The sequence below is a fragment of the Pseudophryne corroboree genome, chromosome 9, assembly GCF_028390025.1.
Source record: "Pseudophryne corroboree isolate aPseCor3 chromosome 9, aPseCor3.hap2, whole genome shotgun sequence".
Lineage (NCBI taxonomy): Eukaryota > Metazoa > Chordata > Amphibia > Anura > Myobatrachidae > Pseudophryne > Pseudophryne corroboree.
The window spans coordinates 203429545-203442752 of record NC_086452.1 but is presented as its reverse complement, the minus strand read 5'-3'; the positions used below and the strand labels follow the sequence as shown (position 1 = coordinate 203442752).

The window sequence follows — 13208 nt, the reverse complement described above, 5'->3', positions numbered from 1 at the left end:
GCAGTGGCCGGTATAAGTGACTCATTCAGCATTCAGAACTCGCATAATTGCAATCTGCGCATGTGCGAGTCCTGAATGACAAGGGGCGGGGCCAGCACCATGACATCATGAGTGGGTGTCGTTTATTTAAATACAGGCTTCTGCTCCCGAGCCCTAATTGACTGTCATTTTCGCCCGCTTTCACGGGATCCGCAGCGCGACCTCATGAGGGGATGTTTTTGATTTAAAAGCCGGCCTCTGCTCCCCACAGCACATACCCGTCCCGTCCTCCTCTGTGGCTCATTTAAATGGGTGCCGCCCTTATCGTGACATCGCCATGCAGGCCTCACCCCCCCAGCATTCAGGACTCACAAAAATGCACTCTGCGCATGTGCGAGTCCTGAATGGCAAGGGGCGGGGCCAGCACAATGACGTCATGAGTGGGTGTCGTTTATTTAAATACAGGCTTCTGCTCCCGGACCCTAATTGACTGTCATTTTCGCCCGCTTTCACGGGATCCGCAGCGCAACCTCATGAGGGGATGTTTTTGATTTAAAAGCCGGCCTCTGCTCCCCACAGCACATACCCGTCCCGTCCTCGTCTGTGGCTCATTTAAATGGGTGCCGCCCTTATCGTTACGTCGTCCGTGCAGGCCTCACCCCCCCAGCATTCAACCACTCACAAAACTGCAATCTGCTGGGGGCGTGGCCTGCACGGACGGCGTCATTATATTGGCTGCATGTTGTTATTGAAATGAGCTACTACTGCGGGTGGGAATATGAGAGGATCCACTTCATGACGTCGCGGTTGAGGCCCCACCCCCTGTCATTCCGGATCGCGCATGCGCAGACCGCATTTTCGGCGGAAAGCATTGAAAAACCGGGAGGAACCGGAGGTTTAGCGGGGCAGCGGGAGGGTCAGGTAAAAAACGGGAGCCTCCCGCGGAATGCGGGAGGGTAGGCAACCCTGCTCTATACAAAGTGCTACTTTATGATAGAGTTGATGCAGCTCTTTCTTAATTTCCATTGTGCTTCATCTGCGACTTTCTACATGTGTAAAACAAAGTCCTGTGCAGATATAGTCGCATCTCAGCGTATCTAGTACACTACACTCTGAGTTGTGTTTTGCTGCATATGTGATGCAAATTTGAAGAAAAGAACAGAACGCTACTCCTCTTGGCAGGCCCGGCGCTTACCGCTCAGCAAAGGGATGCAGTGCAGGTAGGCGCCAGGGGGGAGAGGCGCTCTCCCTGCTCTGCATTCCAGTGCTGAGTTCCCCTGCTGCTGCTGGCTGCTGCGCCTGTCACACTCTGACAGGCAGCGGCCCGGCATCATGAAGCATCTTCTCCCCCTCCCCTGTTACAGACTCACCGCAGTGTGCTGGCCAGGTCTAAAGGGGGCGGAGCTACACAGGGATAAGGGGCAGAGCTACACGGGGATAAAGGGGCAGAGCTACACGGGACCAGGCTGCAGTTGCAACACAAGAGGACGAGTTACCAGGCTTCTTTATGTAAGTGGCTGGAAAGTGTGTGTGAGTGTATATGTATGCAGTGTGTGTGTGTGTGTGTGTGTGTGTGTGTGTGTGTGTGTGTGTGTGTGTGTGTCTACAGTATCTGTGTATGTATGTGTGACTGTGTGTAATGTATGTACAGTATGTACGTGTTGTATGTGTATGTGTGGTATATGTGTGCAGCATAATGTGTGTAAGCATCACCGCTTCAGGGGGCGTCGCGTCTTGTATAAGCGTCACTGGTACAGGGGGGCGTTACGTGTGCAAGTGTCACTGGTACGGGGACGTTGCGTGTGTAAGCGTCACTGGTACAGGGGGAGTTGCGTGTGTAAGCGTCACTGGTACAGGGGGGCGTTACGTGTGCAAGCGTCACTGGTACAGGGGGTGTTACGTGTGTAAGCGTCACTGGTACAGGGGGTGCTGCATGTGTAAGCGTCACTGGTACAGGGGGCGTTATGTGTGTAAGCGTCACTGGTACAGGGGGTGTTACGTGTGTAAGCATCACTGGTACAGGGGCGTTACGTGTGTAAGCATCACTGGTACAGGGGCGTTACGTGTGTAAGCGGCACTGGTACAAGGGGCGTTACGTGTGTAAGCGTCACTGGTACAGGGGGCGTTATGTGTGTAAGCATCACTGTGTCTTGTATAGCATCACTGGTACAGGGGGTGTTACGTGTGCAAGTGTCACTGGTACGGGGGCGTTTCGTGTGTAAGCAGCACTGGTACAGGGGGCGTTACGTGTGCAAGCGTCACTGGTACAGGGGGTGTTACGTGTGTAAGCGTCACTGGTACAGGGGGTGCTGCATGTGTAAGCGTCACTGGTACAGGGGGCGTTATGTGTGTAAGCATCACTGGTACAGGGGGTGTTACGTGTGTAAGCATCACTGGTACAGGGGCGTTACGTGTGTAAGCGGCACTGGTACAGGGGGCGTTGCGTGTGTAAGCGTCACTGGTACAGGGGGTGTTATGTGTGTAAGTGTCACTGGTACAGGGGGCGTTATGTGTGTAAGTGTCACTGGTACAGGGGGCGTTATGTGTGTAAGTGTCACTGGTACAGGGGGTGTTACGTGTGTAAGCGGCACTGATACAAGGGGCGTTATGTGTGTAAGCATCACTGCGTCTTGTATAGCATCACTGGTACAGGGGGCGTTACGTGTGTAAGCATCACTGGTACAGGGGGCGTTATGTGTGTAAGCATCATTGCGTCTTGTATAGCATCACTGGTACAGGGGGTGTTACGTGTGTAAGCGGCACTGATACAAGGGGCGTTATGTGTGTAAGCATCACTGCGTCTTGTATAGCATCACTGGTACAGGGGGCGTTACGTGTGTAAGCATCACTGGTACAGGGGGCGTTATGTGTGTAAGCATCATTGCGTCTTGTATAGCATCACTGGTACAGGGGGTGTTATGTGTGTAAGCGGCCCTGGTACAAAGGGCGTTACGTGTGTAAGCGTCACTGGTACAGGGGGCGTTATGTGTGTAAGCGTCACTGGTACAGGGGGCGTTATGTGTGTAAGCATCACTGCGTCTTGTATAGCATCACTGGTACAGGGGGCGTTACGTGTGTAAGCATCACTACTGCAGGGGGCGTTACGTGTGTAAGCATCATTGCGTCTTGTATAAGCATCACTGGTACAGGGGGCCTTACGTGTGTAAGCATCACTACTGCAGGGAGCATTATGTGTACAAGCAATATGGTGGTCATTCCGAGTTGTTCGCTCGTTGCCGATTTTCGCTATGCTGCGATTTGTTGCTAACTGCGCATGCGCATGGTACGCAGAGCGCATGCGCTAAGTTATTTAACACAAAACTTAGTAGATTTGCTGGTGTTCGAGCGACGATTTTCAGTCGCACTGCTGATCGGTAAATGATTGACAGGAAAGGGGCGTTTCTGGGTGGTAACTGAGCGTTTTCCGGGAGTGTGCTAAAAAACGCAGGCATTTCAGGGAAAAATGCGGGAGTGTCTGGAGAAACGGGGGAGTAGCTGGCCGAACGCAGGGCGTTTTGTGACGTCAAACCAGGAACTAAATGGACTGAGCTGATCGCAATCTGTGAGTAGGTCTGGAGCTACTCAGAAACTGCAAGGAATTATTTAGTAGCAGTTCTGCTAATCTTTTGTTCGCAATTCTGCTAAGCTAAGATACACTCCCAGAGGGCGGCGACTTAGCGTGTGCAATGCTGCTAAAAGCAGCTAGCGAGCGAACAACTCGGAATGAGGACCTATGTGCGCTGTCCCTTTGTAAAGTATGGGAGGGTGCAAATTTATAGTTTGCAGGGGGGCGCCAAACACCCTAGCACTGGCCCTGCCTCTTGGAGTGCCTCAGTTGCGCCAGGCGTCTTGTACTGCATGTCATATTGAGGCTAGGTGTATGAGGACACAACAGTATTTATAATTAATAACTAAGTACATACTGTACCACTGGCAAAGTCATAAAAATAATTGATTTCCTTCCTAAATCGATATTCTTAAAATTATTTGTAAATAAGGATCACACAATAGATGATCAGCTAAATGTAATAGCCTCCGAGTTCCGGAGGTGTGGTAATTTTGTGCGAATTTTTTTAAAGCAGTAATCATTTACAAGGCAAAATCAGGTTGGCTTTGCCTTGTAAATGATTGCTGCTTTAAAAAAATATCCAGACTCACACAAAATTCCTGCACCTCCAAAATTCGGATGCTATTATATTTAGTCGGATATCTTATATTTCTCGTTAACATGCTAATCAGTCTTAGTAACATGCACCAATATTAAAAATGTACACAACAGTTTGTTATAAAATAGATGTTTATGTATTTTATTACTTGGGTATGTGTTATTTAGAAGATGTGATTTGATTAAGCAAGAAATATGGGGAAGATAGCGAAGAGAGAAGATTTTGCCTCAGGCACCACTCTGGAAGACATAATTTCACATATTACTGTATATACAAGCAAAGCTACTATATATTGTATAAAATTCACAACCAAATATCATGAATAAATGGAAATTAACCACATTAAATATTTTATTTACTATTATTATTAACCTTTGTTTACAGTATATGGTGCCACACGGGTTCTGCAGCGCCTATCAAAGTGCATACATAAATGAGCAAAGCAAGAAAACAGCAAACTACTGACGATGGCCTCCCGAATGGGATCACAATCCCGGCACCAGCCAGCCGAAGAGGTAAGCCACGTTGGGGTTTGGTTAGGTTTGGGCTGCGGGAAAGGGGAGGTTAGGTTTAGGAGCCACCAGGGAGGGTTTAGGGTTAAGTTGGGGGGAAGGGGTGGGGGATAGGTTTAGGCTGCGGTTAGGGAGAGTTAGGGTTAGGGAGAGGGTTAGAATCGGGATTCTACACAGCGGGATGCTGCGGTCAGTATTCTGACTGCTGGCATTTCAACCACAAGCCATATGAACATTGCTGCATCAGCCAACATGACAATGAAAAAGGCATCAGGGTGGCAGAAACCAATGGTTAGGTGCAGCTGTAAGGAGTATGGATTAGAAGATGGTCTAAGTAAGAGACGGAAAAGCACATGATGGGAGAGGGCCCTGCTCATTAGAGCTTACATTCTAAAGGGTATGGGCAGACAGACAGGCGTGACACAGATGGGGTAGACAGTTTTGATATGACCAGTGACTGGATGAGGGTCTTAATAGTATCCAAGGTGAGAAAGTGTGTGATGCTGGAAATATTTTTGAGATGGAACCGGCAAGACTGCGAGAGGTACAAAATGTGTGGTTTCAATTGGGGGCTAGAGGAGATAGTTGTGCCATCAATAGATAGTGAGATTGTGGGAGGAGACGTTATGTGGTAAGATGATCAGCTCAGTCTTAGACATGTTATATTAAAGAAAGTGCTGGGACATCCAAGAAGAGATAGCACAAGTGAGGAGAGAGGGGGAGAGGTCAGGGGAGGAAAAGTAGATTTCAGTATCATTAGCAAATGATATTGGAAGTCAAAATAGCTAATGAGCTTACCTAAAGAGGATGTACTGTATAGAGAGGGAAAAGGAAAGGTACAAGAACAGAACCTTGGGAGACACCTAGAAAATTTATATAGTTTGCTGCGCTGTGAAAAAAGCTGCTCAGGTTATTTTTGGAGTGCAATTTTGGAGATTTGAGCCGAGCGCTATGTATGATAATGCGTGGTGTTCTGTGTAATTGTGTGAAAAAAGAAATATAAAATAAGGTAATAAAAATAACAATAAAAATAACAATAAAAATCAAATAATAAGTGAAAATAAATTAATAAAAAAGGAGGGGAGGGAAGGGGAAAGTGCAATGTTTACAGCTCCTCTGTTGATATTTTGTTGGAGCTTTGAGACGCTTTTATCAGCAGGTAGGAAAGTCTTTCAAATGAACTGTCCCTGACTTACCCTATTTCTTCTTTAATGTGGCCGTGATCGGGAGTAACTTCCGATGTTAATGGTGGTGGTGTTGCTTGTGCTGGGTAAGCTGGCCTCTCCTGTGTTGAGGCTGTGGCTGCTACCCGAGTCCCTTTCCCACTTGCCGTGCTGCGGCCGCTCCGCCGTAACCGGAAGTTCAGATCTTCACTTCCGGTAGTTCGACATTTTGGATCCCAATGAATCTTAACCCAATAGGGTCTTGATTGTGTTGTTCGAGGAAGTGAGCTGACACGCTGTGTGTTTTCAAACCTCTTTTTATATTGTAAACATGTTCTGCTATCCTTGTTCTCAGTTTGCATTTGGTTTGCCCCACGTACTGCTTTCCGCATGTGCATTCCAAGATATAGATGACCCCTTCTGTATGGCAGGTTACTTGATCTCTAATTTCAAATTCTTCTTTTGTTGTGTTGGAGTTTAAGATGATTGTTGGTTTTGTTGAAGTTTTCTGATTCCTACAGCCAGCACAAGTCGTGCAGTGGTGGAATCCTTTACTTTTTTTGTTATGATATTTTGGTTCTTGTGAAAATCGGTAGAAAACTGTGGGTCAGCTGTTGTTTTAAATTGTTGGCTTTTTTTGTAGATTACCTTTGGTTTGTTGGGGATAGATTACTTCAGATCTTCATCAAGAGAAAGGATATGCCAGTGTTTTTCTAGAATTTTTTCAATGTCTTTATGGTTACTATTAAACTGTGTTATGAATGTTACAGGTAATTCTTTTTTGTCTTTTTGTTTGAAAGTGAGTAGTTCTTTTCTTTCCAGTTTTTTGACTTTTTCTAGTTGTTGTGTCAAATGATTGTCTTTGTATCCTTTTTGGAGGAATTTGTTCTTCATTTCGTGAGCCTGTTGTTCAAATACTTTTTGGGAGACACCTACTGTTAGTGGAAGAGGGCGGGGGTGGAGTCATGAGAGGAGACAGAGGAGGAACCATCAGGGAGGTAGGAGGAAAGCCAGAAGAGGACAGAATCATGCAGACCAAGGATGTGAGGGAATTGCAGGAGGAAAGGGTGGTCCACAGTGTCAAAAGCAGCTGAGAGGTTAAGTAGAATAAGCAGAGAGTAGTAGCCCTTGGAATTGGCAGCAAGGAGGTCATTACAGACCTATCATGAGGGCAGTTTCAGTGGAGTGGTGAGGACGGATGCCAGACTGAAATGGGTTAGGCAGGGAGTTGGAGGAAAGAAAGGCAGATTTAGACAATACGCTCAAGGAGTTTGAAGGCAAAAGGGAGGAGAGAGATGGATCAGTAGTTAGAGAGAGTGTTAGGATTAAGGATAGTTTTTTTAAGAATAGGGTAGACAAGGGCATGTTTATGGAAACAGTTCCTGATGAGAGGAAGAGATTGAGGAAATGGGCAAGATGGGAACAGGTAGAAGGATAAAGTTAGCAAAGGAGGTGAAAGGGGATAGGGTTAAGTAGGGAAGCAGATCAGATGAGGGCCACAACATTATCACCAGATACAGGGGAAAAATAAGTCAGAATTGTTAAGAAGGATGGGAAGGGGTGGTCAGGGAGAGGGGGTGCGAGGTGCTGAGCGATGTGATGTCCTGATGTATGGATTTTGGATGTGAAGTGGTTGCAAAGTCAAGGACAGCGAGGAGGGGAGTTGAAGTGAGGTGGGCAGATGAGGGAGTTGACAGTGGCAAAGGAGCACTGGGGGTTTGAAGACTGGGAAAATATGAGGTTCTTGAAATATGACTGTTTAGAGAGGGAGACAGCAGCACTGTAGGATGAGAGCATACATTTGAAATAAATATGTCCACCTTAAAGCTTGATTTCCTCCACTGTCGCTCAACAGTACATGAATATTTTTGCAGTAATCTGGAAAGGAAAAGGAAATGATGTTGATAGCTTCAATGAATGCTTAGTGATAGTAGCCTTAGGAGGTAGAGATGGATACGTTAAAAGAGAGCAGATTATGGTCAAAGAGGGGTAATGGGGAGTTGTAATAATCAAAAATATCACAACGGAGACCATATCAAGTGAGCTCCCATTCACATGGGAGGGTGAGGAAGTACACTGAGAGAGACTATGGGGGTCATTCCGAGTTGATTGTAGCTGTGCTAAATTTAGCACAGCTACGTTCTTCTTCCTTGACATGCGGGGGGACGCCCAGCACAGGGCTAGCCCGCCCCGCATGTCAGTCCGGCCCCCCCTCGCAGTAGTGCAAAGGCATCGCACAGCAGCGATGCCTTTGCACTTCAAGAATAGCTCCCGACCAGTGCAGCTTTAGCGTGCTGGCTGGGAGCTACTCGTCGCTCCCCGGCCCGCAGCGGCTGCGTGATGTCACAAAGCCGGCAGCGGCTGCATGTGACGTAACACAGTCGCAGCGGCCCGTCCCCCATTCGGTCCAGCCACGCCTGCGTTGGACGGACCAAACCCTCAGAACGGCGGCCAAACGCTGTCGTTCCGCCCCCTCGTGCCCAGCGATCGCCTCTGCCTGTCAATCAGGCAGAGGCGATCACATCCCTGCTACGGCCGAAGGCCGTCTGGCATGTGCCAGCGCACTACGGCGCCGGCGCATGCGCAGCAGGGACCAGTTTGCTCTGCTGCGTTAAAACACAGCGAGCGAACGGGTCAGAATGACCCCCTATATGTGATGATGTAAACTTAAGGAGTTTAGAGGCAAAGGATTTAGGGCCTAATTCAGGTTGGATCGCTTATCAATCAGGCGTGTTCGAGGGGCGGGGGGGGGGGCAGCAACACTGTTTCCTAGGTGGAAACAGAGTGTTGCGGGGCGGAGTCCAGGAAACAAGAGTGTTATCATACAAAAGGGGGGTTGTGGCGTGGAAGTGATTGCCGCGGCGCAGCCACCATGAACAGAAAGATATCGGTGGGCCTCCTGCGAGCGAAGCAAAGCTGCACCAGCAGGAGACAACCCCAACTTCTGCTATCAAGTAGAAATTGCAGTGCGATCGCAACTTCTACTTGATCTGGTGGGGGGGGTGCGGCAGTCAGCATGCTGGGTGACCTTGCCCTGCGATGGGCGTGAATCAGGCCCTTAGTTTGGATATCGGTTAGCAAGAAAAGCAAAAAGCAAGCAACTGGGCAAAACAATGTGGCAGGGCCGATGTAACATGTGCAAACAGATTTAGATTTGGGTGGGGTGCGTTCAAACTGAAATCTAAATTGCTGTGTAAAAATTAAGTTGTCTAACATTTGTAGGCTACATGCAAAAGCAACCAGTATTTACCCTACACAGAAAAATATATATGCATTTGCTCCCCTTTTATGACAACATGGTTTGTTCCAGACACAAAGTTACTTGTTTTTTTTTTTTGCTTTACTTACAAATCTGAATCAGCCCCATTATGCAGTTATCACACTTACAATTCTAAATGTTATCTATTCTTTTCTAACCCATACTGTAGGCCAAAGGTCCATTACCTAAGATTGTCATCAATTCAGGTATCCAGATAATTTGTATACTGTATATCCGGAGGGCTGTTAATCCCAGACTCCTCCTCTTCCTTTCCCTCTTCTCTGCCATTCTCTACTACTCCACACCTCTGCAGAGACCAGAGAAGCTAAGCGAGGGATATATCATGCATTACTTATGCTATGCAATACGTCCCACCAGGGCTGCCATCAGAATTTGCGGGGCCCGGGACTGACAAAATAGGCAGGGCCCCACTGTGGAGGAGTCAGCTTTAGAATTGCACCAGTTAACGTGTGTGTGTGTGTGTGTGTGTGTGTGTGTGTGTGTGTGTGTGTGTGTGTGTGTATCATATACACACACATACATGCTTGCGTACGTACATACATGTGGCCCGGGATGCTGATGCTGCTGCCTGCCTGCCTCCATCCCCGCTGTTTTGCTGCTCTCCTCCGTCCTCCTGCAGCTGTGCTGTATTGAAAACGTCCCTCCCAAAATGGCCGCCGCCTCAGCGGAGACAGTTATTCAAGATACTAGGGGGCTCCTCTAGTATCTTGAATAACTGTCTCCTCTGTGGCGGTGGCCATTTTGGGAGGGAAGTTTTCAATACAGAGCTGCTAGGGGGTCGGAGGAAAGCGGCAGAAGAGCAGGGACGGCGGCGGGCAGGTGGCTGCATGAGCACCCCGGGCCCCCCTCTCTCTGTCAGAGAGGCTGGGCCCGGGACAGCTGTGCCCCCAGCACCTCCCCCCCCCCCCCCCCCCTGATGGCGGCCCTGCGGCCCACCCCTGATTGCATGCATACTGGTCTTTATTAACAAAGTATGCATGAACAATTATGCAAGGGACAGTTTTCTGATAAGAGCTGTACCTGGTAAAGAAAGAACTTCCAGGTTTATGACCCAGGAGTCCAATTGCACATGTGCGGCTGTTGATCTGTGCATTTGCAAGCCATGGGGCTATGGAGAGGGATCTGAAAGTTCTCAATTTTGGGAATTCTGTGATAATAAGCCCATAGGCTTCCATAAGTAAAGATGGCTTTACCTATTGTGAATAAGCTCCAGAAAGTTTAGCTTTCTGGAGCTTGATGCATACCAGTACATCGCAGCCCAATAGAATTCTAAGGGGGATGCGGTGCCAGCAGTCCGCTTCGGATATTCACTGAGCTCCAATTTATTGCATATGGGGGTTGCTGAAATACTCCAAATTTTAATGGTTAATACATTCCACCCTAAGAGCGATTCTTCTGCATGATAAGTGCATATAGAGGAATGAGGATGTTCAAACATTATTGGGGGGGTTATGTCATTTAGAGGTGTGATTAGTGCAGAGCATGGAGGGGGATGCAGTGAATTAGTGTAGTAATTCATTTTTTTATTTAGTAACAGTTTCTTATATAGCGCAGCAAATTCCGTTGCACTTTACAATTGGAAATAACAATGTTATAACAAAACTGGGTAATAACAAACAGTCATAGAGGTTGAAAGGCCCTGCTCGCAAGCTTACAATCTATAGGGAAATAGGCATGGATACACAAGGAAAGGTGCTATCTATTGCATAGTTGTCCACTGGATTGCAAAGGTTCTTGGTGGGCTGTATGATATGGTCATACAGCAATGATGAACCGGGGTAGAGAGGAAGGCAAAGTGAAGAATGAGAAGACATGTGAGGATATGTGTGGACTGTGCAGAGTGGATAAATTTGATAGGAAAGTTTATGAAAGTTATGTGGGCAGTTCTGGAATTTGATACGCTTGCCTGAAGAGGTGAGTTTTCAGGGAACTCTTGAAGGTTTGGAGACTAGGGGGGTCATTCCGACCTGGTCAAACGCAGGCTATTTTTTTAGAGATGAGCGCCGGAAATTTTTCGGGTTTTGTGTTTTGGTTTTGGGTTCGGTTCCGCGGCCGTGTTTTGGGTTCGACCGCGTTTTGGCAAAACCTCACCGAATTTTTTTTGTCGGATTCGGGTGTGTTTTGGATTCGGGTGTTTTTTTCAAAAAACCCTAAAAAACAGCTTAAATCATAGAATTTGGGGGTCATTTTGATCCCAAAGTATTATTAACCTCAAAAACCATAATTTCCACTCATTTTCAGTCTATTCTGAATACCTCACACCTCACAATATTATTTTTAGTCCTAAAATTTGCACCGAGGTCGCTGTGTGAGTAAGATAAGCGACCCTAGTGGCCGACACAAACACCGGGCCCATCTAGGAGTGGCACTGCAGTGTCACGCAGGATGTCCCTTCCAAAAAACCCTCCCCGAACAGCACATGACGCAAAGAAAAAAAGAGGCGCAATGAGGTAGCTGACTGTGTGAGTAAGATAAGCGACCCTAGTGGCCGACACAAACACCGGGCCCATCTAGGAGTGGCACTGCAGTGTCACGCAGGATGTCCCTTCCAAAAAACCCTCCCCAAACAGCACATGACGCAAAGAAAAAAAGAGGCGCAATGAGGTAGCTGACTGTGTGAGTAAGATAAGCGACCCTAGTGGCCGACACAAACACCGGGCCCATCTAGGAGTGGCACTGCAGTGTCACGCAGGATGTCCCTTCCAAAAAACCCTCCCCAAACAGCACATGACGCAAAGAAAAATAAAAGAAAAAAGAGGTGCAAGATGGAATTGTCCTTGGGCCCTCCCACCCACCCTTATGTTGTATAAACAAAACAGGACATGCACACTTTAACCAACCCATCATTTCAGTGACAGGGTCTGCCACACGACTGTGACTGATATGACGGGTTGGTTTGGACCCCCCCCAAAAAAGAAGCAATTAATCTCTCCTTGCACAAACTGGCTCTACAGAGGCAAGATGTCCACCTCATCATCATCCTCCGATATATCACCGTGTACATCCCCCTCCTCACAGATTATCAATTCGTCCCCACTGGAATCCACCATCTCAGCTCCCTGTGTACTTTGTGGAGGCAATTGCTGCTGGTCAATGTCTCCGCGGAGGAATTGATTATAATTCATTTTAATGAACATCATCTTCTCCACATTTTCTGGATGTAACCTCGTACGCCGATTGCTGACAAGGTGAGCGGCGGCACTAAACACTCTTTCGGAGTACACACTTGTGGGAGGGCAACTTAGGTAGAATAAAGCCAGTTTGTGCAAGGGCCTCCAAATTGCCTCTTTTTCCTGCCAGTATAAGTACGGACTGTGTGACGTGCCTACTTGGATGCGGTCACTCATATAATCCTCCACCATTCTTTCAATGTTGAGAGAATCATATGCAGTGACAGTAGACGACATGTCCGTAATCGTTGTCAGGTCCTTCAGTCCGGACCAGATGTCAGCATCAGCAGTCGCTCCAGACTGCCCTGCATCACCGCCAGCGGGTGGGCTCGGAATTCTGAGCCTTTTCCTCGCACCCCCAGTTGCGGGAGAATGTGAAGGAGGAGATGTTGACAGGTCGCGTTCCGCTTGACTTGACAATTTTCTCACCAGCAGGTCTTTCAACCCCAGCAGACTTGTGTCTGCCGGAAAGAGAGATCCAAGGTAGGTTTTAAATCTAGGATCGAGCACGGTGGCCAAAATGTAGTGCTCTGATTTCAACAGATTGACCACCCGTGAATCCTTGTTAAGCGAATTAAGGGCTCCATCCACAAGTCCCACATGCCTAGCGGAATCGCTCCGTGTTAGCTCCTCCTTCAATGTCTCCAGCTTCTTCTGCAAAAGCCTGATGAGGGGAATGACCTGACTCAGGCTGGCAGTGTCTGAACTGACTTCACGTGTGGCAAGTTCAAAGGGCATCAGAACCTTGCACAACGTTGAAATCATTCTCCACTGCACTTGAGACAGGTGCATTCCACCTCCTATATCGTGCTCAATTGTATAGGCTTGAATGGCCTTTAGCTGCTCCTCCAACCTCTGAAGCATATAGAGGGTTGAATTCCACCTCGTTACCACTTCTTGCTTCAGATGATGGCAGGGCAGGTTCAGTAGTTTTTGGT

General features: G+C 47.7%; 1 long non-coding RNA gene across 1 annotated transcript in view; it reads left to right on the top strand.

Annotated features, from left to right (window-relative positions):
* The first annotated feature begins 67 nt into the window (after positions 1-67).
* LOC134957873 (uncharacterized) overlaps positions 68-13208 on the top strand; it is a 47360-nt gene continuing 34219 nt past the window's right edge. The window contains exons 1-2 of the long non-coding RNA XR_010186774.1: positions 68-1488; positions 4530-4660. This is a non-coding gene — a long non-coding RNA (uncharacterized LOC134957873). The remainder of the gene's footprint in view (positions 1489-4529; positions 4661-13208) is intronic.